This window comes from Pan troglodytes, chromosome Y, assembly GCF_028858775.2.
Source record: "Pan troglodytes isolate AG18354 chromosome Y, NHGRI_mPanTro3-v2.0_pri, whole genome shotgun sequence".
Classification (NCBI taxonomy): Eukaryota; Metazoa; Chordata; class Mammalia; order Primates; family Hominidae; genus Pan; species Pan troglodytes.
Window position 1 is genome coordinate 15,826,660 of NC_072422.2, and position 26,928 is coordinate 15,853,587.

A 26,928-nucleotide genomic window follows, 5' to 3' on the forward strand; every position below is an offset into this window, starting at 1 on the left:
TGTTGTGGAGTTAGGGAACAAACTGGAACAAAATAGGCTGACTATAGGGGTGACCAGTATGAAGTATAATACTAGTGATGGGAAATGCAATTATTTTTGATTTGATGTAACTTTTAGATGGTTAGTACCTTGACGAGTCCATTATATCAATGTAAAATGTTTTCATATATTTTAGTTCTTTTGATAAAGGATTGAACCAGCAAGTCCAGAGGCTTTGTATTTATTACTTTTGAGAACCCTGCAGATGCTAAGAATACTGCCAAAGATATGAATGGAGAGGTAGAGTCTCTCATTAATAATATTCTAACTCTCTTCTTCAGTTAACAGTATTTCTAGGTCTTTTTAGAATTACATAACTTTTGAAGATAGTAGAATGCCATATGAAGACATCCTCTTCTTTGTGCCATATACATTCAACTGTAGTTGGAAGGGTATTGGAATTAACCTTATATAAATTAATATATGGTAACCTTTTTCTATGTTTGTATTTCAATATGAGTGTAAATAGATCTTCAAAGGTTTTGAAGAGCTTTAAACTTATAAGGGACCCTCATGTAAATGAAAGGAAAAAGTCAACATTTATTACATGCCATTAACGCAATTACTTCCAATTCATGGAAATACTTCTAGAGCACAGACAAACTGTGGATAGACATCTAGACAGACTCACAAGAAGGAAAGATTCTCTCCCATTTTCTGAAAATATATTTTTGAGAAAGTGGGTTTAAATAAGACCTTTACATTTAAGGAAGTGTTAAGTACTTGAAAATAGAAAAAAATAGGAGAACATTGAAGTTGGATAACACAAGAAGTAACTGGCATTTTTTCCCCATCCTTGCTCTTTTCTCCTGAGGACGTTTTTTCCCTGTCACCAGAGTGATGTATGTAACATGAATACCTAATTACTCATTTCCCCAGTGTGTTTGAGGATTTGTTTTGATCCAAACATTGGTCTGTTGTCCTATTGAGTCTTAAATCTAGGGATTGTGTATTTACTAAAGCTTTAAACTTTTATGTAATTCTGTTAACTGTTGAATTCCTTTACATTGTGTCAAGTTCATTCCATTCTGGGCCCTTTAGAACTTTTTTGCTTTATAACATGATCCTAATCAGGCTGGGCTTGGTGGGAGCAGTGTGATATTAGTCCTTTTAAGAAATTCATTTTTGTTAAACTCATCGATTTTTCTTGAGGATTCTACCTTTAACTGTCGGACATGTCTGAAATTTGGGCAAGTTGTGGGAGATGGTGCTGAGGCGCCATTGTTTTTATGTGCACTTTTTATTAAAGCCTGTAATCCCAGCACTTTGGGAGGCCAAGGCAGGCATATCATGATGTTAGGAGAATGAAACCATCATGGCCAACATGGTGAAACCCTGCCTCTACTAAAATACAAAAAATCCACCGGGAGTGGTGGTGTGTGCCTGTAGCTGCAGCTACTTGGTAGGCCGAGGCAGGGGAATCAGTTGAACCTGTGAGGCGGAGGTTGTAGTGAGCTGAGATCATGCCACTGCCCTTCAGGCTGGCAACAGAGCAAGACTCTATAGCAAAAAAATATAGCAAATTAAAAAAATGATAAATAACATTATCTCAATCTGTTTTTAGCCTCTGTTCCTCTTTACGCTATCCCCAAAATGCTTTTTTGGACTTCTTAAGAATTATCCTTCCCCGTGTGTGTCTCAAAAATATCAATTTATGCTTCAAAAACCACTTAGATTTCATATTTTCTTCCTCATTGCGTATTGTAGGTATTTTGTACTTGCTGTACCATGTATGAATCTATTGATTGTGAAATTGTATATAGTGCATATTTAAGTCTTCCTAGTTGCTTTTATTTCTGTTACATCTAGCACATTTCCTGGCACATAGCAGAAAGCACATTTTTATTCACTCTTATAAATTAGTATTTCAAGCTGTGGTAGAAACCAAGGGTAGCTTTTGGTTCATGGCTTTGTGGTAACTCTGGAGATAATTTTGACTTCTGTATAGTAATCTATGATAATTTCCTTTTTCCCCCTAGTTTTCAAGCAAAAGAGCAGGTAATTTGTGTAGAGTTTTTGTCTGTTTGTTTTTTAAGACAGAGTCTCACTGTGTCAACAGGCTGGATTGCAGTGGGTCGATCTTGGCTCACTGCAACCTCTGCCTCCTGGGTTCAACTGATTCTCCTGCCTACAGGCCACGCCACCATGCCCACCTAATTTTGCTACTTTGAGCGAGAGAGGGTTTCACCCTGTTGGCCAGGATGGTCTCTATCTCTTCATCTCATGAACCACCTGCCTCGGCCTCCCAAAGTGTTGGGATTACTGGTGTGAGACACCACACCCAGCCAATGTTATTTCTAAATTACTTAATCTCACATATTTTGTTGTGTAAAAATAAATAGGAATGTTATGTGCACATAAATGTTGAGAAGGCCAATAAAGGAGGTTCTTAGATTTTCAAGGTGAATAAACAGTTTAAGGAATTTTGGATGACTTTGGAACACTGGGGAGGAAGCAGCCACGAGCAAATCTGGGCAAATATTTTGGGCCCAGAAATAAAAAAAGAAGTTTCAAGGTAGAAACAATGGGCGACGTGGCTGCAAGAGGTCTTGTAAGGGATTTAAGATCTTCCCCCAAATAACAGAATCCATGTAATTTTTAAATTGAGTTATTAGCTGAACTGTAAATCAATAATTAAGATTGTTCTAGGATGTTTAAACATTAACACAATATCCTTAGTGTAAGGTTGGAAATTATTTGAGGAGAGAATTTAGTACTAAGCAACATGATGTGAGCAGTAGGATTGAATAGAAGTAATATTTTTGAGAAGGACAATTGTAAGATTGCAGACTGAACAGAAGAAAGCAAGACAAGAAACAGAAGTTTCCAGCAAAGAAAGTAAGCAGAACAAATTAAAATTCTTACTTAGTCCTCCATCCTAATATGGAGGAAATTAAAAACTGACATTTTCAATTTTACATTTCATAAGTAGAGTATTGGTGAAGTCAGGTATTTATTGACTTCAGGATACCCAAGCCAACACATTTCCATTGGAAAATTAGCTAGTGAACATATCATAGGTGAAAGGCTGACCTTTAAGGAATAGCACTGTGAAGAGTATATTAAAGGATAATTTTTTCTATTTTGAAACAGCAACGATGTTGTAATGACCCCTTTAATAGTGTTGTTTATTGCAGTAAAAGTAAATCTTGGCTATCATTAGAAAGTTTTCACTAGTACATTTTAATTTGTCAACATTTAAGATAGAGCCAACCACTTAGAGAGAAAGGAGAACTTTCATGTAAAAGTTTAGCATGCAGTCGTTCAAAGGTAGCAGTATTTGTGTTTGTGAGGTAGATTGAACTATGTGGGAAAATTTACCTTCCTCAGCTGAGAAAGGACAATGTATGTAAACTTTCAAATTGTGAAGATTTGGTGGTTTTACATGTTTTCCCTATGTCATTTGTAGTCATCAGTAATTCATATGAAAAGGAAAATAGTAACTAAGTAGTTCTTAACCATTACAAATGAACTTTTACCTAAGAATTAATGTTTGCCTTCAGCTTCGTTAGAAGAACTGGCCTTGTGGGAGCCATGGGATTATCCAAAGCCATAAGAAATATTCACAGTGTCATGACTGTCTAGTAATTTAGGAAACAAAGAATGGAGTCATAGAAGAAATAATTTTAAAAAGTTGTTTGAGAGAAGAGAAAATAGTGTTTCAGATTAGGTGTTCTTTACATAATGTTCCAACATTTTAATGTTAAAGGTCCCGTATCATATGGAAGAGGGAATTAGGGAGGTCCTCCACTCAGAGAGCCAATCTCTTCCTGGAGAAATGACCATATGTCTCTAAGAGATGACGGTTATGCAGCTAAGGATGGGTAAAGGAAAAAATTTTAAAAAGTTGATTATTTTTGTTTTGATGATGAAATAAACATAACAAAATTAATTATTATAAGGTAAACAGTTAAGTGGCATTTAATACATTCTATGTCATGCAACAACTACCTCCATCGAGTTCCAAAACATTTTCATGACGCCAAAATAAAACTCCAACTACCAGTTAAGCAGTTCCTTCCATTTTCTCCCTTCCCTCAGCTGCTAGCAAACACCAGTCAGTGTTCTGCCTCTGAACTTACTGTTGTGGGCATTTAATGTTAATGGGCTCAAACACTACACGACTTTTTGTATCTCTCTCCTTTCCTTTTCCATGATGTCCTGAAGGTTCATTTACATCATAGCACTTCACTCCTTCCACAAGCTGTTAACTCATTATTTTATTTGGGTTGTTTCCACCGCAGTATTTCTATGCACGCATATTTGTTTGAGTACACGTATTCAATTCTGGGTGTATATGAGTGGAATTGCTTGGTAGTATGATAATTATATTGTTTTCTTGAGGAACCACTACATTTCTCCATAGTAGCTGCACCATTTTCCATTCCAACTAGCATTGTATCAGGGTTCCAATTTATCTGCATCCTGTCAAACACTTGCTATTTCCTGCTTTTATTGCCATTCCAGTGTGTGTGTGTGTGTGTGTGTGTGTGTGTGAATTATGGTATCTCATTTTGGATTTGAAGTGCATTTTCTGAATCACTGATTGTGAGTATCTGTTCATGTGCTTTTTGGGCATTTGCCTATTTTATTTGAAGAAATATCCATTTAGGTTTTGGACCTTTTAATTTTGTTTAAGTTGTAACTTAGTTACGTTTTGGATACTAGAAGTTGAAAATTTAAAATGTGTTGCTTAAACTTATGCACGCAGAAATCATCCAAGCTCCTGAGAAACTAGGGATTATGCTCCACCATCTAGAGACTATGCATATCATGATTATGGTCATTCTAGTCGGGATGAACATCACTCTAGAGGATATAGGTACTATAACTTTTTCTGGACTTGTCAAAAAGATTTCTTAAGTTATTCATTCCAGCTAACATTGTATTAGGGTTCCAATTTATCTACATACTCTCAAACACTTGCTACTTCCTGCTTTTTAAAATGTAATGCCATTCTAGTGTGTGTGTGTGAAGTCTGGAATCTCATTTTGGATGTGAAATGCATTTTATGAATCACTGATTATTAGTATCTGTTCCATGTGTTTTTGGGCATTTGCCTATTTTATTTGGAGAAATATCTTTTTAGATGTTTGGCAATTTAATTGTGTTTAAGTTGTAATTTAGTTATATGTTGGATAGTAGAAGTTGAAAATTTAAAATTTGTTGCTTAAACTTACTCACACAGAAATCATCCAAGCTCCCAAGAAACCAGGGATTATGCTCCACCATCTAGAGGCTATGCATACCATGATAATGGTCAATCTAGTCGGGATGAACATTCCTCTAAAGGATATAGGTACTATAACATTATCTGGATTTATCAAATAGATTTCTTAAATTGTTTATTCTGACATTAAAAATTTTTTTTTCAATTTAGTGATAGTGGTGGCTACGACAAAACCCGTGGTAGAGATCATTCTGATTGTGCAAGTGGAAGTTCTTACAAAAATGAATTTCAGGGATATGGTAAGAGTCCAGGATGGATTTTTAAATTAAAGAATTTTATGTAATAGTCCAGATCATTATTTTAATGAAATTCTAAGGAAAATTATAAAGGACAATATAACATATTTAAATATTGAGTAGTCTAACAGTATAAAACGTAGGGAACGATATGAAGGAGAGAACTTCATGTGCAGAAAAAGTGACTCAACGTTTACTTCAGAATTAAATTTGTTAAGCTTCAAAATACTACTCCTACACTTCTTTTAAATAAAACCTTCTGACCAATGCAGGCTTAATTAATATCTATCCTGTCAACAAGGGCAGAGGAAAGCAGATATTTCCAAATAGCACTTTAACTAATTCATCCTTTAGTGGTGGCAGTAAAAGTGTTTAAATATAGTCCAACATATTATTTTATCAACCCTGCAGGGACCTCTCATGGTGCACCACCTGCAAGAGGGCCTCGGATGTCTTATGGTGGAAGCAGCCACTCTGATTATAACAATACACGAGATAGATATGGCAGAAGTCAAGAAAGTTACTCAAGAAGCTGCAGTGATTTTTACTTTTGTGGTCATGAGCACACTGGCAGAAAAGACCAAAGGAATCCACCTTCTCTGGGTAGGGTTCACCCTGCTCGTCGTGAAGCATATGGTAAGTGAAGTTATGTGGCATCTACAGTAGATGGTCGGGAAAGTCGATCTGAAAAGGAGACTGAAGCAGATATTAAAGCAAGTATTCCAAATAATAGTTATTGCATACCAAACCTTGTTTGAAAATCGAAAATTGAAATGTTATTTCTGCATTGTTACCTGCATATTACTAAAAGAAGCATATGGGCTTTGTGGAGACAGGTAGATACTAACTTCCTCCATGAAGGTTTTGAGGTATTCAAAGGAAAAGGAATTTTCTTCAAAGTAATTTCATACTTGTTAATGCTATTTGAAAACTATCTGTTTAGATGTAATATCTACATTAAAATGTTCAGAATAAAATTTTACAGTAATAGAAAATTCCTGATGTTATTGGTTAGCTGCACATGCTTAAAAGCAAATTCAATAGGAGAGTAAATTCTGTTGTTTGCTGAACATTTTCCTTTGTTTCTTTGAACATAAATAGATACAAAATTAGGCATATGTTACATCTCCCTTGCAAGCGGCGCAAGTTTTCCAATTAGGCTGTTTCTCTTTAAAAACTTATAAGCTTAAAATGTTTGAGAAGCCTTCAGAAAGACTACAAAACTGTCTGCCTCACCATAAAACGTTTATCTTTTAGAGGAATAGTACAGGTCAAAGGAAATAAATAGATGTGGTTGATACTAAAGTTTAAAACATCTGTAACATTCTACTTGAAGCGTTCGGTGACTGAAAGAGGATATGATAATGAAACCTTTTTTTTTTTTTTTTTTTTTTTTTACCTAAATCAAAACTGAACTAGCTAAGTTTCTGAAGTGCATAGCATAATGAAATTAAATGTTCCTAGTTTAAATAGTGGAAAGTAGGTGTTTTGTCTTGGGTGGTACTCATGATAATTTTTTCTTGAAAGTTTTGGCAGTGGTTGTTATAACAGTTTAGTAATAAGTTCTTACAAATAGGAATAATTTAGAATGGTTGGGATTTTATCAGTTTTTTTTTTTTTTTTTTTTTTTTTGAGATGAAACGTAGCTTTGTCGCCCAAGCTGGGATGCAGTGGCTCCGTCTTGGCTTACTGCAAACTCCGCCTTCTGGGTCAAGCTCTTCTTCTGCCTCAGCATCCTGAGTAACTGGTATTAGATAAGTATGCACCACAGCTGGCTAATTTTTCATATTTTTAGTACAGAATGCATTTCACCATGTTTGCCAGGCCACTCTTTAAAATCCTGATCCATCCTCCTTGGACTCCCAAAGTGTAATCCTAAAATTACAGGCATGAGCCACCACTCTCAGCCTATCAGATTTAATTGATGATATGAATGGAAATGCTTTAAACCTCACACTTTTGGGACAATGAAGTGTATAAAACATAACTGCATAAAGTTTCAGACGGGATTGCTTAAAGGTTTAAGAAATCATCGAATGTTAAAAATAAAAAGATTTGGACCTAAATAACTAAACCAATTACTTTTCCTGATTATACACCTAAAGAAATGAAACACATGAAGTTCCTGAAGTTTTGCAGTCCATAATTTTTACAATTAACAGACTAATCTGCAAGGAAGGAGTATTTTCTTGAGAAAATTTTACAAGATCATCACTTTTTATAAGGTAAGGGTGCAAATAATTTTAAAGGGAGAAGTTACCAACTTCGATTTTTAAGTGAATTATTCATGTTATGAAGTTGTGTTTTCATTCACCTATAACATAGGATTGTGAGGGTGAAGTGAAAAGATACAACTCCCTAGTCTTGTGTATCTTATTGTCCAGGTGTGATGACTCAGGTCTTTAATTCCAACACTTGGGAAGCTGAGGCTTGCAGATACCTTTAGGTCAGGAGTTGAAAACCAGGCTGGCCAACACCATGAAATCCCTTCTCTAGCAAAAATATAAAAATTAGCCCGGTGTGGTGGCACACGCCTGTAGTGTGTTACAATTAATTGGGAGGCTCAGGCAGGAGAATCGTGTAAACCTGGAAGGCTGAGGCTGCATTGAGCCGATATTGTGCCATGCACTCTAATCTGGGAGACATTCCACCTTCACTCTATTAATTCTTTTGAGATATATAATAAACCATTATTAAATGTACTCATCTTGTGCTACTGAACACTAGATCTTATTCCTTCTAAGCAACTATAATTGAACCCACCCCCATTCCCTCTTTGATCCCTTCCTTACCAGTACACATTGCTTGTATCAAAATATCGCATGTATGCCAAAAGTATCTACAACTGTTATGTACAAATCTTTTTAAATAAGTAAAAAATTAAAAGGGTATCTCCAACAAGGTGATAAAATAGGAGGCTCTAATTTGTTCCTCCATCCACAAACGCAACAAATAAAAAGCCACACCCACAACAATTCCCTATGAGATAAACTCAGAAACTAGTTGAGATACTCTTGCACATAGGATTATGAAAATACTCACTTAAAAAGAAATAAGAAAAACTGAATCATGATCTTGTTCTAGAATTTGTGGCTGACACATGACCCTAGAGTCAATAGAGAACTGTTATTTCACAGCTTCTCTAAGAGGACTGAAGTGTTAAGCCACATACGTAATGCCCCAACTGTTAACAGCTGCTTCTTAACAAAATGATTGCCTATTTCTGGATTCTAGCACAGATTGGCATTCAAAGCTCTCCTAGGACCTCCAAGATAAAAGAGGGATTTAAGTAGACATTCAAGCACTTCTAAAACTGTTTCCTCCTGGTTTACTGAATCTTAAGCAGTCAAGAAAGCTCAGCTCCCACCTTGTTCCTCGAAGATTTTAGATTGTACATCTAACGTCTTGACTTTTTTCCTTCTTTTTTATTTTGAGATGGAGTCTTGCTCTGCTGCACAGGCTGGAGTGCAATAGCATGATCTCAGCTCACTGAAAACTCTGCCTCCCAGGCTCAAGTGGTTCCCCTGTCTCAGCCTCCTGAGTAACGGATATTCCCCTGTCTCAGCCTCCTGGCATCTGTGACCATGCCAGGCTAACTTTCGTATTTCTTAGTAGAGACAAGTTTTCACAATGTTGGTCAGGCTGGTCTCAAACTCCTGACCTCAGCTCATCCACCTTCCTCATCCTGCCAAAGAGCTGGGATTACAGGCGTGAGCCTGCACCCAGCCTTATCTTGACTTTTATAGCTTTTGCCCAGGTATCTTGTTTCTAATTTTGACTTTTGGATCTGTCAAGGTCCTCTGAGAGCAGGCACATAGGCATTTCTCATCAGTCTTCATCATCACTCACTCTAGCAATATACTGAGCTTCTAAATTTTCCTTCCAAGAAGTCGAACTACTCAACTATGGCCTTGACTTCTCAGGTTGCTGCCTAAGAGTTTGCACACTAACTTACCAATCTCTGGAAGCTAATGAATCCCAGCATTTTGTAGTTCCAGGATTCTAAAGAGGAAAAAGGGTTGTTTTACAATAACTCTGCATGATTTTTAAACTTGCCTATTGATGTAGTTTGGACATTTTTTCCTCCAAGTCTCAGGATGAAATACGGTCCTCCACACTGTAAATGACACCTAGTGGGAGGTGTTTGTTTGGGTCATGGGGATGGATCCCTCACAAATGGCCTGGCTGCCTTGCAATGGTTAATAAGTGAGTTTTCCACTGTATTATTGCCACAGTCTAGATCACATCCAAGTAGTTTGTTGAAAAGAGCCTTATACCTTCTCCTCTTCTCTCTCTCCCCTTCTCTTCTCTCCACACATGACGTGACTGTTTTCCTTTTATGTTCCATCCTGAGTGGAATCCTGGTGAGGCTCTCACCAGATGCAGATGCTGGCACCACACATCTTTTACAGCCTGCAGAACCAGGATCCAATGAAAGCTCTTTTCTGTATAAATTTCCCAGTCTCATAGTCTTTTTTAGGAACACAAACAGATTAAGACATGTATCTCTGGTTGATAACTTGCCTATGTCAGTAAGGAATGGAGCTCAGAATTCACTATTTCCTTCATTCCATAGAGGACAAAGAGGTGGTTTTCAATGGTCCCGTGAGCTCTTCCTTAAATCCAACCCTTGGCTTGCTCTAGCTTTCGGCTTCTCCATGGAAGCACCCCAACCTTTTAAACTCCTCCTCCCTTAGGATCGCTATTTTTTTTTTTTTTTTTTTGAGATTGAGTCTCACTTTGTTACCCAGGTTGGAGTGCAGTGGCGTGATGTCAGCTCACTTTGACCTCTATCTCCTGGGTTCAAGAGATACTCCTGCCTCAACATTCCAAGTAGCTGGTACTACAGTCACATGCCACCAGGCCTGGCTATTTGTGTGTGTGTGTGTGTGTGTGTGTGTGTGTGTGTGTGTATGTATGTTTAGTAGACAGGGGATTTCACCCGCTTAGGCAGGATGGTCTTCACCTCCTGACCTCGTGATATGCTCACCTCAGCTTCCCAAAGTTCTGGGGTTACATGTGTGAGCCACTGTGCTCAGCCTGGAACAGTCTTTCAACTTGCCTGTTTCTGGGGTCTGATGTGACACAATAGGCATTCTGTGATTCTACTAACTCCCTCCCTCTCTGAAAAACAAAAACCTTAACTCACAACTCTCCTTAGGTAAGGACACCTTAGTGAATGATTCCATAACTTGCGATTGAATCTGAGACACCTTCTTCGACTGTAGAACTAAGAATAGCCACACAAATAGGATAAAATAACAGTTTTAATGTGATACTTTTCTCCTCTCCAAGCCAGCATAGTGTTGCATACAAAAAATTTCCCTGGACTCACAGTTTCTTCAGGGAGGAGAGAGTTGAAGGTGTACATTCAGCCTTTTCTTTTCCATTTTGCAATTCTTCATGTGATGTTCTCTCTAGTCTTACCCTGTGGGAAACATTGCGGGTATCAGACAACTGGGGTCAGTTAGAAACAAAGTACATGGATGGGGCTTACAGGGATCATAACAGTAATCTTACCAGTGGCTTTGCATTCCAGCCAGCAGAGGTGCACTGTCAGAGAAAGGAAGCAACAGCATCATTCTGCAGCAACGAACCATGGTTGATGGGTCTGCCAGGCTCAAATCACTGACTAACTGCCAAATCCCACAGTGATTTTCTCTGCAAAATTCCAAGGCTGTGACAAAGAGGCAGCTTGGTGATTATCCACAGAAGGGGCATATGACCCCACCCAATCCCAGCTGCCATACTTTTGACCATCCTAGCCCTGTGTGCTCCACCCATCCCCAGGCTGAAAAGCAGAGGCAATTTAGTAGTGAAGGATGAAGTTTCTGGCCCTACCTGGACACAGTGGGCAAGTCGTTTATATAATAAGCCTTGGTACCCCTGGAAGGAAGATCACTTCTGATATATCTAATGGAAATCACTGGGGCATTAGAATCTCTAGAGCACACGACTTTATTGAGAAACAGAGAATCCCAGTCTCAGCTCCAGCCCTTCCCACTGTTCAACAGCAGATATCAAGGGAACTGATTGTCAGTCCTAGGCCCTCTTGCTGCTGGCAGAAAGCTAGCCTATCTGTGCAGAGACCTTCCAGTAACCATCACAGCCAAAATTACAAGCATGCCATTCTGTGTTCCACAAGAGAATGTAAGTGGACACAGTCTCAGCTCCAACCTGTCCAATTTCAATTTCCAAAATGGAATCATTAGTAATAAGTGACCAACCAGCCAAAAAAAAAAAAAAAAGCCCAGAAACTGATAGATTTGGAAGAATTCTACCAGATCTACAAAAAGCTACATCATATTCCATTGTGTGGGTGATCCTAGTTTGTTCAACAGGTTCTGTATGTATGCTTACACACACACACACACACACAAACACACACACAAACACACACACCTATGTTTCATGTTCTCTCAAAAAGCTGCAGTGGAAATGCCAAGCTGGCCTCTGGTATCATCTGAAGGCTCAGTGGGGAAGGACCCACTCCTTTGCTTGCATTACATTGTTGTCAGCAGCCTTGTCCACAATGGCAGTTTTGCAGGGCTTTCTTACAGCTCTCTGGAGAGCATGCAATTATGTTTATTTACATAGTTTACAATATATTCCTTAGCCTTTATCTCTAAACTTGAGGCTGAGTGCAATGACTTAGGTCTGTAATTTCAGTACTTTGGGAGGCTGCTGTTGGAGGATCCTCTGAGCCCAAAAGTCTGACACTACAGTGATGTATGATTCACCCTGATGACAGAGCAACACCCTGCCTCTAAGTAAATAAATAATAAAAATACAACTGATAGTAATATTTTTGTTTTACAGTTTGGAAAACACAAATTTCCTTGATCAAATGTAAGAATATTTGATAGTCACTAACACAGCACATTTGCTTGTGCATGGGAACCAATGCAGAAAAGCAGTGGGATTGGATGCTCATTCCCCTTAATGCCTGACACATAAATACTGTGATGATAAGTGGTGAGTTTAGACCAAGAAGGCTTTCTGCCAGAGCCCTCAACACTGTGGAAATAAAACCCTCCACAAGTCAGGAAACAAAACAGTCTTTCCTGGTAATAGTAACTGTAAAGCCTTTTGCAGATTTGATTTCATTTTTAATTTAGTGTAGATTAGGCAGCATAACAGACTACCCTGCACTCACTAGTATGTGATTTGATGATAAACATTAATTTGATTTGGTTGTTGAAAACTACAAGAATGTTAGTTAATACCATAGTTACATGAGTAATTTTGACAATCTACACTAGCTTATTTTAAACTTTCAGTTAGTCGACTAGAGACCTAAATATTATTTTAAACATAGTTCAAAAATTCATGTGGATAATGGGCAAAATGGCAAGTTTTTATTTTTATTCATTTCCTGTTGGTTTTATACCTTTCATTCTCTCTTCTCTCCCTTCTTTATTCCCTCCCTCCCTCCAACCTTCCTTCCTTCCCTTCTTCCTTCCTTCCTTCCTTCCTCCCTCTCTCTTTTTCTCTCTTTGATTTTTTTTGAAGACAGAATTCTGCTCTGTTGCCTAGGCTGGTGTGCAGTGGCATGATCTCAGCTCACTACAACCTCCCCATCCTGGGTTCAAGCAATTGTCCAGTCACAGCCTCCTGAGCAGCTGCCACTGCAGGCATATGACACCGATCCTATCTATTTTTCCTTTTTTGTATTTTTAGTAGAGACCGGTTTTCACAATATTTGCTCAGGCTGGTCTTGAACTCCTGTCCTCAAGTGATCCACCCACCTCAGACTCTCAAAGTGCTGGGATTCCAGGCATAAGCCACAATACCCACCCAGTTTTATTCATTTCTCTCTTCAGTGATCTCTCCTATCTATTTTAGTATTTTATTATTTGTTTTTATTTCTGAGACAGAGTCTCACTCTGGTGCCCAGGCTGGAGCACAGTGGCATAATCTTAATACAGGGCAAACTCTGTCCCCAGGGTTTGGGATAATATGCATGGGCCACCAAGGCTGGCTAGCTTTCATATGATATTAGACATGAGATCTTGCCATGTTGTCCAGGCTCGTCTCAAACTCCTGACATCAAGAAATCTGCCCACCTTGGCCTGCCAAACTGCTGGGAACGCACCTGTGAGCCTCTGTGCCCTGCCTCGTATCTGTTTTAAAGCTCAGTAGATAAGCAATATTGTCTTCCTGGAATGCTTTATGTTCACAAAAAAACTATAACACTATTATTTAGGTCTTTCGGATAAAGTATGGTAACACACAAAACATACACGCACAGACACAGACACAGTCAGTGATCAAAAAATCAGTGTAGGCCACGACCTAAAATGAAAGGTGAGCTGCTGCAGTTGCCTAGAATTAAACCAGACCAGAGTTGACCCATACCAGGCCGAGAGATGTGAACAGAGGCTTTCCAAAAGGTCTATCAGATACATGTTAGGTTATTCTCCAGCCATAGCAAAGGGACATTAAAGATCTGTTGTGTTTTGAAGAGTCTTGATGGTTTGACTTTTCCAGGGTATTAGCATTCGTGACATTGGCCTTTAAAGCTCTCCACAATTATTCAAATCAGTAGACAACTCAGTTTTTCTAGGAGTCTAAAGAGCTTTTCAAAATTATCTAAAATGTAATGGCTTAAAACAATCATTATAATTTACTAACTCTCAGTCTCTGCAATCTTCCATAGTCTCTCAGCCAAATGATTGTGGTTCAGGGGCACTCAGGAGGATGCAGTCTAGTGATGGCTCAGGATGGGGACATTGTCAGTTGTCTTCCTGTCTCCCTGGTGCCATGGCTAGCATGACTCAAATAGCTGGGGCTGGAATGCTGAGATCCTTGGGCATCTCCTATTTCTATGAGTCTTTCCATGGCATGTCCCTTCTGTATAGTGTTATCAGGGTGTTAGACTTCGTGATGTACTGGTCCAGGGCTCTCCTAAGGGGTTTGTCCCCATGAGAGCAGGAGACTTAGGCACAGCTGTGTCACCTTTTCTAGCCTAGGCCAGAGGTGGCCCAGTATCTAGAAAATGCTTGCCGTGTTTTCTATTAGAAAGCATTAGAAGCAAGTACTATGTTCAGTTACATCAGGAATATTTTCAAATGAGTTTGAGAAGAATTTCAAAGTGTGTTTTAGACCACTACAGTGGCCATGCCTAATCACTAATTATTTTTATAAGTGCTGGATGGGTTTTACCCAACACAATAGCAGATACAGACTTTTAACCTCGAAACCTATATGTCATAGCTCTGAACATTTGGTTACATGTATAAATAACTCTCAAGCAAAAATAGATTTTGAAATGACAGCTATAAATAAATAAAATAAATGAGATAAACTCATAAATATCTGGATGAAATGCTTGTAAACATGTCAGCTTTAAAAATGTCAAGAGGTCTGATGTGCCACTATTTTACTATTTCTATGGGTATTACTTGGACAGGAGGACAAGGACTCAGGGGTCTGCTGGTCCATCTCTGCACCTTGAAACAGCAGCTGGGGCACCAGAAGTAACCCTTACAGCCAACACCATGTAGTGAGGACAAGGAGTCCATCTGGGTTAAAGAGGTTGTGAACATAATGTGACCTGGAGGAGAAGTACACCTGGTAGGGCGACTAGGATCCAGGGCTCCGGCACACATTGAAATCCCCCATGCCCAGCTGTAGTGGAATGAATCCCTCAGCTTCTGCTGGGCTTCCAGGTATGTTCAGGAAGCAGCTCCCTGGGCTGAAAAGGATCCCCCCCCTTCACTTGCCATGCAGGAGTGTGAGGCTTGTGGCCTCCACTCTGTCTGTTCCAGCTCTTTCCCTTCCCATTATCCCGCTGCTGGGTAAGGTGGCAGGACCCTGGAATGTAGAAGGGCCCTGGGTTGTTGACAGTGCCTGTGGGTGGCCATGTACTAGGAGGAGAGTCCCCACTGAGCCTCCCATGAGCTTGGCGGCTGGGAAGGAACAGTCCTGGGGCACTGGCTGGTCCAGAGTCCAGGGACCATTCCCGGAGAATGCCGGGAGGATGTTTTAAGCCTGTGGATCTGCAATATAGGTGGAAGAGCTGTATCTGCCATGGCTGACATCATCAGGGCAAGACACCCACTGGGTGGAGAGTTGGGCTTATGCATTTTACCCCTGTCTTGAAGAGACCATGCATGCCTGCCTCTCCTGGGACCAGTGATACTGGAGACCCCCCTCTGGGTCCACTCATGACCATAAGCTTAGGATGCTGTGTGCCTTGCTTCCTATCCGCCCAGGTGAGGCATCCTGGAGAGGATGCGTGGGGAGAAGCTTGTGTGCGCACATGAAGCACTGGAACTGGCTGTCACCGGCCTGTTTCTGAGCTCCCACCTGACTAAGTGATAAGTGTCTCATCTACCTGACCCCGCAGCCCGGGTTCCTCCTCCACCTACCGACCCATGCCCTCTTGGGGAGAATGCCAGCCTCCCTGGAGACTCAGGCCCTGCCGGACCCACATGCTGTCCTCCTGTCTCATGGGCTGGACACTCTCTGGTGCACAGGGATTCCCAGACAACGAATCCCAAAGCCCCGCAGTTTCCATTGCTTCTTCCCTGAATGCCCCGACTGAACACACAGGAAGATAGAAACAGCTGCTAGGTTTCATTTCCCTCCGGATGTCATTTCAGGTCCATGACATCTCCTCTATGTAGCTCACGCCAGCCACCCTTTTCCTCCTCCCTCTGCCGTTTGGAGAACCATGAGGACTCTGCGTCTCCCTAGCGCGCAGGCTTCTCAGGTCCTGAAGTTGGATTGCGAAACCTGGTGGCTCCCTGTTTCCCAGCTCAAGAGCTGAGTTTGAGGCACATCTGTGGGCGGGAGTGTGTCCCCCAACAAACCAAGGTACACAAAGGTACACAGGCACAGGTGTGCACACTCGTGCACCAGCTCAGACACGCAGGTGGGAACATGCCCACACTCACACTGGTATGAGGGAAACTGTGTGTCTACACCAATACTCAGGTGAGCCTTAATGCTCAGCCACATTGCTTCGCTGGACACACACAGAAGGTTCCTTGCCATTTAATTGATCATCTACAGTGGGATCTATTTTTACTTTTATACTTTTTTAATTTACCAAAGTATGTTGCATTCTTTCCCCCATCATGAAAACGACTGATACAAGGAGGAAGAGCACTTTTCATAACAAATTACTTTATCTGCATCTATAGTATTAAGGTACTTTACAAATTTTATGTCTGTTTTTTAATGTCATAGGAAATGTCTCAGGGCTGGGGAAGCATGAGTGAGGGTGGCAGAGGGAGAAAGCATGTCAAGGGACCCTGGAGTTATTGAAACAGAACATGATAGGACTGGCCACTCTAGAAGGGCGTAGACCTGGGTTCGCCCTCCTGTGCACCTCTGCGTGGAGGGTAAGAGGGCCTTAGTTGAGCCTAACTGAGCCCCAGGTGTTAACAGGCCTCAAGGCGTGGAAGGGACCCACGTGCACCAGCTAGGTTTTGTTTCCCTCCAAATATCATCTCAGATCCATGGCATCTCCTCTAGGTAGCTTGAGCCAGCCACCCTTTTCCTCCTCCCTCTGTCATTTGTGAGAACCATGAGGACTCTTCGCGTCTCCCTAGCGTGTAGGCTTCAGGGGTCCTGAATTTGGATTGCCAAACCTGGTGGTGCCCTGCTTCCCAGCGCAAGAGCTGAGTCTGAGGCACATCTGTGGGCCGGAGTGTGGGCCCCCCCAGACCAAGGTACACAAAGGCACACAGTCACGGGTGTGCACACGTTCCCATTCCATCTCCCTTCTGGCTCACCATCCATCTGCTGACAACTTCCACTCAATGAAACCTTGCACTTATTCTCCAAGCCCACGTGTGAGCCAATTCTTCAGGTACACCAAAGTAGGAAACCCCGGGATCCAGAAAGCCTTCTGTTTTTGCGGTAAGGCAGAGTGTCTTCTTGAGCTAACACAAGACGCCTACAGATGGATAAACTAAATTAACATCGTATATAACACATGGCCGCTGGGGATTCGGGAGCTGTAAACATTCACCCCTAGATGCTGCCTGGGATCGGAGCCGCACAACCTGTCCTCATTGCTCGCTCCGGAGGCCGGGCAGGAACCTCTGCCAAAGCTTCTACCTCAGCCGCTGGCAGGCCATGCGGCCTGGGGCATTCACGGAGCTCCAACGAGTCTGTTACTGGCTGGGGAGTGCTGGGGCCAGGGCATGGCCGTGCCCGCTGATCCTCCTCCTGCCTCTCCATATCGGACTTCTCCTCGACCACCACCTGGACCACTGCCACGATATCGTCCACAGCAGCACCTTCTCCTCCCCCCTAGGGCGCCTCCACGCTCTGTGCCCTGGCTGCCCTCTCCAGCAGAGCCTCCAATTTGAACGGGGTACACTGTGCGCTCCACGTCTGTGTAAGTATATCCTTAAAATATACTTAAAAAAACAACAACAAAAAAACTTAAAAGCGTTCCCATTTCTCCACATCCTCTCCAACATCTGTTGTTCCCTCACTTTTTAATGATCGCCATTCTAACTGGCATGAGATGGTATCTCATTGTATTTGCAAGGTCATGGATGAAGCTGGAAACCATCATACTAAGCAAACTATCACAAGGACAGAAAACCAAACACCGCATGTTCTCACTGATAAGTGAGAGTTGAACAATGAGAACACATGGACACAGGGCAGGGAACATCACCCACCGAGGCCGGTCGCGGGGGTGGGGGGTTGAGGGAGGGATAGCATTTGGAGAAATACCTAATGTAAATGACGAGTTGATGGGGGCAGCTAACAAACATGGAACATGTATCCCTATGTTACAAACCTGCACGTTGTGTACATGTACCCTAGAACTTACAGGATAATAAAACAAAACAAAAAAAAAAAAAAAAAGAAAAAAAAAACCCTTAAAATTAAAAATAGCTCTCCAAACCCAAATACTAAATAGAAAATGAGAATCAAGTGGCCTAGAATGTAACTTAAATGAAAATGTCACAAACATTCAGCAGATAGTTTCTAAATGCCACAATAAGCCTGGCAGTCTGCAAGAAGCTCAGAAAAACACTGTTTCCTTGCTATTTTGAGCGTGCAGTAGGAACAGGTACAGAGATAAATGAGGAATAGTAAGTGTGATAACTGCTGTAATAGGCAAATACAGGCAATATAACTGCAAATAAGGGCAACGATTTTGATAAGCAAAACATTAATAAAAATGAAACGTTAAAAAAAAGACTCATGATTTTAATAAACATTGCCTTCTTCACTCCAGAAGAAAACTCATGCCTCTGCTTTACTGGTTGACATGTTCTTAAAGAGATGTAACAGCTCTGATTTCTGTTACTAAATCACATTTTCGTCACTTATGAAACACAAGTTTAAAATTCCTTTTGAAGGTCAAATGAGAATATTTGCTGTTACTGGATGAACTGTCAAGTGCTACCCAAATATTATTTTCTCACAGGGATTGATACCATGTGTATGTCACATGGTCAATGTAGCATTCTCATAAAGGAAACCTTGAAATGCGTCTGCTGCTCAGTTTTTATTTTTCAGCTGTTTCACTCGTTGTTATTTATCATATGCTTCCTAGGGGCTTTTGAATTTTAATGAGAATATGTAAAAACCGAAAAGAGAAGGACAATGAAATTGCAAGACTACAGTCATAATAATTTCATTGATTAATTCAATTGTTTATAGAGCAAGATTACATTATATTTCTCCCAAAAGATCCTTGGAGAAATTCTAAGATGATGCACCCAGTGTTTGAAATGGCTGTAAAGTTGTTGCTTAAGTTAGAGCTAACTGTTTTTAGAGCATGAAGATACATTAATAGTTTCATGTATTAAAACACAGAAAATAGGAATTTTAGTGCTAGTTGCTCTCACCAGAAATAATCATAGCTTTTAAACTGTTCTTTATGTCAAAATAAACTTTTCATTTTCCCACCTCATGTTTTGGATGCGGCATGTATTTTTAAATGCATTTTCACCCTTATGTGCTTCTGTGAGAAACTGTGGATTTAAGTTCATATCATAATTATCTTACAGCTTCACTTGTCTGTTCCTAAAGGTTCACGGAAGTAAAAAATTCCATTTATGCTTGTATCTTTCAGCAACCTCATTTCAGATAACAGTGCACATTACTGCAGAAATCACATGATACAGGTCCAAAGGAAGAAGAAGAAGAAAGCAAGTTTTTAAGTCTATACATTTGTAACACTGTATCAGAAACTCCGTAGTCATAGTGAAATAAAAAAGTGATCACAGTCAATTCCATCTCATACCTAGACTGAAATAAGAACCTTCAAAAGAAAAGAAAGTTAAGCATTTTGGGCTTGTCAAAATTTTCCTATATAGATAAAATTATTGGTGACTTTCTCTCACTAGAAAACATAAACAAAAATCCATGCTTTATATATGTATAAATAAAAATATTTTTATTTCTATCAGTTGCGACATGCAAGCAAGTAATAAAGTAAAAGTACAATAATAAAATGATATAAGGAGATTTCTCTGTGTAAAAGAATTCCATTGATACTATTAATTAAAAAAAAAAACCCATAGAGAAACTACATGGCTGCTTTTTAGTACTACTACTTTTTAGTATTTTACTTACATTTTAAATAATCAACAAATTAAAGGAAATTCTTAATCATTGTTTATTACCAACGACATTATTCTACTCGAGTAATCGTTTGAGATTACATATTTTAAATAAACCATTAAAAACAAATTGTATTGAGCGATATTAGCTTTCGATGAATACTTCTGTATTTGTAGTCATGTGAAGTATAACTTTCTCCTCAAAATGGATCTTTTATAAAACCAGTGTTAATGTTTTCTCTGATACAAACTCTGGGATTTCTCGTGGCTTTACTATATACATACATTACATGCTTCCAGAAAGTAGGATTCAAACAGATGGAAAAAATATATTTCTGACAAAATTCTAGGAAAGGGAATGGTAAAATGGGAGAATAATTTCTAAATTTCTAACTGTTGATCAATGGATTTGGATACATTTAGATGTAGACAAATATTTACACACTGCAAGTTTGCCCTTGTGTATATACATTTAAATGAGATAATCATATGTATGGGTTGTGTAATCTTTGAATTAATCCTCAATTTTACATATGGGAAATTTGACAAGAGTTTACCCTTATCAAATACTCAATTTGAAGTACTATACTCAATTTGATGTAAAGCTAACAAAATCTCTGTCAACATCATTTCAATTAATCCAATATTGTTAACTGCTGATAGCTTCATTCTCCTTGTCCCCTGTTGGTAGCCTGAAAGCTGATTCTCACTCTAATTCAGCACTCAGGTTCCCATCCACAAGGGACTGTCAGTTTGCTGTGGATTGTGACCTCTGACTCCACCACTTTGGTCCTATAACAGTCCTACCTTTGCATATTTAATGAACTTGGTACATGGTTAAAAAGATAAAAGTGCAGTGAAATGTCAGACCATGCTGTGAAATATTCCATTGTTTCTATATCTCTAATTGACCTTTCATGTTATAGAGGACAAGAAAAATAATGCAATACATTTCTTAGTATCCAGTCCAAGGCACTCCTTCTTATTAATACACCAAACCCATCCCTTCAAGGCACTGACATCTAAGGAGGGTGGTTTTTACTTGGAAGGGGGCAGGTCAGCTCTCTTTTCCCACAGCCCCACAGAGCTCTGTGTTCTTCTGCAGACAATGAGGCAGCTATCCGTTGAGCCTTGGTAAAAAGTAAAAATAAGTCCCACTGTAGATGACCAGTTAAATGGCAGGGGACCTTCTGTGTGTGTCTAGCGAGGGAATGTGGCTGAGCATTAAAGCCCACCTCTTAGGTCACTTCAGGTTCCCCAATTCTGAAGTATGAGTGTTACTGTTCCCTGATGGGCCTTTCTCCCCCAGACCAGGGATGGCCTGTGATTTCTCACTGCAGTCTCTTCCCTGAGCCTTGAGTTCTCCAGATGTGTGCCCTCCAGCATTTTCCTGTTTCAATATGAGTCTGTTTCCAATGCAGTGTGCTTTCTACAATACTGCAGTGTTATCTCTTTGCATATATTTGACAAAACAAGTTACAAACTATAACTAATGTGAGAAGAAAGTAAATGGTATGGAATAAGGAAGAAAAATGAAACACTGTGTCAGCAAGGAATAATTTTTACTTTATATAACAGAAAAAGTAAACATGAATTAAACAAACAGGGATTTCTAGTTTTCACATGTGAACCAGCCATACTTAAGCAGTTGCTGCCTTTCATCAGTGGCTCTGCTGCACTGTAGTAGCAGGGCTGCACAGTAGCAGCAGTAATTTTTTTTTTTTTTTTTTTTTTTTTTTTGGTATTTTCTCCAAGGCGAAACCTAGCTCAAATCCAACACCATATTGGGTCCAGTTGTTGCTATCCAGCTTTGCCCACACTCTTGTTTGTGGGAGTCTTATCAGCTTCCAGTTTATGCAGCTACTTTAAGGGTGTATTTTTGCTTGTCATGTGAAACTGCTGCTTGAGATTGGCTTTTCTCCTGCAATCACCTAGTATTTTTCCTGTCTCAAATTATGTGCCTTGCTCATTTTTCTCCTCAGGACACTATAGGATATTCTTTAGCTGACTCTTTTGAAGAGCGTTGGTAAACCAGTTTCATTTCCGTCAAATACTTCTGAGAATTCCTGAGAAACTTATTCATGTCTCAGCTAAAAACCTAGCACTGGACCACTGCCCACTGCCTGCTCAGCTGCGTGTTACTACTTCTTTCTTTAGATGAGATCCCCTAAACAGCAACCGCATGGGTCCCCCACACTTCCACTAAAGACAAACATCCAATGTTTAAAACATTTTAAATCTTAGATATAGCATAAAAGGATTATAAGATACAAAACACAAATGGGACACATATATTAAGAAACAGAATTTTAGCCAGTACCAGTCTTTGACAAAAAAGTTAACCATTTTAACTCTACAGTATAAATGTATTTACAAATAAAGTATATGCATAGAGAAATGTTTTTTGCATTGTACATACTTTCTCCAGTGATGTCTTAGACACTCATTTCAAATAGGCCATTGATCGAATTTCAACTATATCCTATAATGAAAATAATAGAGTAGAAGTTTTTTATTTTTATTTATTTATTTTTTTTTAGCAGATCACATGTACACATTGGTCTTCCAGTTGTACTGAGTCTTTTGTGTGTGTGTGTGTATGTCAATGTAATTTTAGGTAGTTACAGAGAATATATTTAGTACAAATAATTAGAAATTAACCAGATTTTCTTTGTAATAAAAAAGAAAACGATTAACTTCAATTGAATATTTAATTGAACAGTAAAACTGGATAAGAATTTATTCTGCTCAGAGAAAAGATGTACTGTGCTTTGCAGACTGAAAGAGTTCTTTACTGAGTAACCCAGTATTTGCCTTTACCACAAAACTAGATTGGTTTTGCTAGACTCCTGTAGCCAGCTACCTGCAGAGAAGGAAATTCTACTAGAGAGAATTCTAAATTGAATATTAAATATTATTTCATTTGGGTGAAGCATTCACATATAATATTCTTTTACATTCAGCGTAATTATAGAAGTTTAATTTTAATACGCTTTCCAAAAAACTAATTATAAAAATCAAAAAGAGAATTGTAATACCTCCTTTAAAAAGTTTTAGCCTGCTCAAATCTAACAAGTCTGCTCTGAAATACCTGAAAATAAGATATGAAATAAATAAGAAAAGAAAATACCGCAGAATGTACCAGACTTTTTTATGTATTGGCTGTGCACACATCTGCTAGCTTTTAGTAGCAGACAGAGTGCAGTCTACATAATTGTATTCATAATAGATGCCTATGCATGATATAGTCACACATAAATATTATTTCTCTGAAGATTGAAATAGAAAGCTAGGAAAACACAACATGACACATAAGCTGAATTACATTTAAGGAAGTGTGGATTATATAGTTAAATGATCTCTTCATGGGACTTCTTATCACTATCTCACTGGTTAGTCTAAGGATTAATTAGTTAAAGTTCCTAGACTCTTTCAAGCTAAGAAACACTGTGTAAGTGCTATGCTTTATCAGGGTAACATGAGAGTGAGGCATACATGATTTGCAAACTCACAGGCTCTTCGAAATGTGTGTCTAGCCTGATTGAGAGTTTTTTCTAACAGTGTTTTATGGATTGGAAAGTGCTTATCATATTTGAAGATGAAATATGCTCTATTGAAATCAGGCAAATCTGCAAAATCAATCTTTGTTCTATTTATTAGTAAAGTGATGTTTCTCAAAATAGAAGAAAACTTGTGATATGATTTTGAAGTTAATATATAATCAGGTAGAATTTTGACATCAATTATAACTTGCCTATTATCATGTGATTGACTCAGCTGTTGTTCTCTTAATTAGTGCAACTGAAGTCTAGTTAATTTGCATAAAGGTAGCTATCCCATCTTTTATACTTTTAAAGACAGTCAGGAGACTGGTGCTTTGTGAATTTTTAATGTTTATGTAAATGTTATAAGCTGTGTATTATTTCACTTATTTTTTTCTTAACATTTTTGTTGAGAGCTGCCATTATTGATGGCATAGTTCTCAGTCTACTGAATTTCATTATGTTCCATTCTGTGTTTATTGAAATGCTACAGTGAAAAGCCTTCCCTATGCCTCTGGGTACACATGTGGGAGAGTTTATAATGAAAATACTAGAAGAATGGCTGGACTGCAGTGTGCATACAGTTTTAACTTTGAGGGGATAAAATATTCTCCTTAGCTCCCAGGGCTACCACTTTATTACTGTTGTTCATCCATGCTAATCAGCTTTGCATTTGTCTTAGGTTTTTCATTTTTAATGAAGTATTATTATAAGTTACATTGATTAGAACCAGCATGTGTTTGTTAAATGTTCATTTTGTTTAATAATTATAGATAGCTATTGTCAGGGCTCTATCAGTATGTGAGGAAAATAAAATATTAACAGAATGATGACTTGAATAGGGGGATAAGTCTGAAAATCAACTTTATTTTCCTAACACAGTTTATACAAAACATAGTTAATGCTTCATTTTCAAGGACAGCATGTAGCAGAGTGCTTGACAATAAATCAATATACGCTGAGTCAGTATTGGCTAGTAATGGCTAGCTTCTTCCAGTCTTGCCTGGTGATGGAAGAAGTATTTAACATATTTTTTTTTTCTATGTGGCTCACTCACGTGACACTGCCAGATCATCATATGGTGGGTTTGGGGAAAATGAAGGAAATAGTAGGCTAGATATATGTAAATTATGTGTTAGAAATAGAAGCTTAGCCCACAAAGCGTAGTTAATTTGTCTGGCCACAGGGGTTTTGTCATCTCTCGTATACCTACAACTATTTATTTATAGGTTGTTTGCTAATGACTATTTTTAAAAAATCTGTTTCAGCAGCAATGACATAAAAATCCAAGTAGATATTTAATCAAAAACTGCTCAATTTCCCTTTCAATCAAATTATGGGCTGAAAGGTGCCAATAAACACACGGTGTAATCATAAAGCCTTGTAGTCCATGTTGGGACCATAAGGCTAAAAGTGATATCCTGAAATCCAGAATATGGAGGGTTGAGGGGAAAAACCAGCTGCTATTTAAGAAGGTAATACTTAGTTACATGAAGAAAACTATGCCTGAAGATGACATTTTCACAGGTTTAGTGTGTGAATTCGGAAAAATTAAGCATATAATTCTGAGATGCCTGGCTTTTTATTTACATCAGATTACTATTTTTTAAAATCAATTGTGTACATTTTTAATTCTAATTTTTCTGCACTTAAGAAATATTCATCAGTAATTGTTAGTATGTAAGCACCATAAGCTCCATTAACAGAAGAAATTCCAAAAGAGTTGGATAATGCCATTTAGATGTTTCAAACAGAAAATTGGATTAAAATGTGGTTTGAATTTTTAGTCAATCATTGGGACCAAAATAAAGCTGTGGAAATATTATTGTGCCAGAAAAAAAATTGAACAACATGATAAATGCTTTTTAAAGTTCACTTAAAAAGCTAAACATTGTTGATAACTTTTATCGGTGACAAGAAGAAGCAACTTCGGAAAAGCTCAAGTGACTTTATTTAAAAATCAGTATAATATTAAAATAAATGCATTTTCCAGAAAAGAACTACAGATAATTATTGTTAAGAAACAGATTACTTCATATAAATATGTTCTAGAATAATTATTCTGCCTACTCTTTTAAATATTTAAATAATAAATATAAAGAAGTTATTTTTCTGTTTTGCCTCAAGATATGTAATTGTGGTTTTTAAATTTTTGAAGCATTTTATTTTCAAAAATAGTTGGAAGATAACTATTTCATAGATCCATCAATACAATAAAAAAACCTGTAAGGAAATAATATAATAAATATTAAATAATTTTATATATGTTAGTACCCTTTGTTCTCAAAAAAGTTTCCATTGGAGCAACCAAAGTTTTAGTCACCCTAATTTTACTAAATATCATTAGATAGTCCTGTGATTGATGGAACCAAATTTCCATTCCTTATACCCTTGACTACACTTGGTACTTTTATTTTAATAGTTGCCAAACTAACGAACAAAAGTTGGAATGTAATGTGGTTTTGATTTATATCCCCGGATTACTAATGAGCTCAAACATCTAGCCATTTTCCGTTGGTCGTTTAATTTTCATCTCTTCTAAAATGGATCCATTTACCTGTCCTGTTTTCCTCTACTGGTCTAGATTGTCTATATATTTTCTTGTCTATTTGTAAGTGTTATTTTGATTGATTTGGAAACTGGTATTTTTATGTATATTTTTCTTAGTGATTTTCTGGAATTTTATAAACCCCCAAGATAGTTTTTATAATTAACGATCTGAAGATTTTCAAAAAGCTAACTCAGAAGTCATTTGTGGCCCTAATGCTAACTTCTAATGAAAAGATAATTTTTCCACTTTAGCAAAACATATTTTAAACATATTAATGAGAAAGCACTAAAGTGCTCAATTCTTTTTCATAAAACTTGCATTTAAATAGTCATTTCAATAAAATCCTTTACCCTTACAGCAAGAACCAATCATTAAATATTGATTACCTGGCTCCTGCCTGGTTTTCTAAATATTTCACAATTGTCATTTTGGTAACAATGGCTTAGCATACTTGTTAGAATTGCTGGTTCTCCAGGTCTCATTTCAAATGATTGAACCAGGATTTTGATGGAAAATAATGAGAATTGTCTGGATATGTTTTTTATGACCCATGTAATTATTTGGGGCTGTTTGTGAAGCTCTGGTCTGACACATAAGATAAAGTAAAACAACAACAACAAAAACAAAAGAATCAAACAAAGAACATCAAGTCAGGAGTCAGGAATAAATACCTTATCTTTTCCTCACTCCCACCTTCTCAAGTCATATGCCCCTATCTTCTTTCTCATTCTTGGTAAATGCTACCGCAATTATCTAGCACTTCACAGGAGTAATTAACCTGCTA

General features: G+C 38.4%; 2 pseudogenes; both read left to right on the top strand.

Annotated features, from left to right (window-relative positions):
* LOC112208094 (RNA-binding motif protein, Y chromosome, family 1 member F/J-like) overlaps positions 1–26,928 on the top strand; it is a 371,477-nt pseudogene that overhangs the window by 54,840 nt on the left and 289,709 nt on the right.
* Positions 5,314–18,110, top strand: LOC134809383 (proline-rich protein, Y-linked-like; annotated as a pseudogene).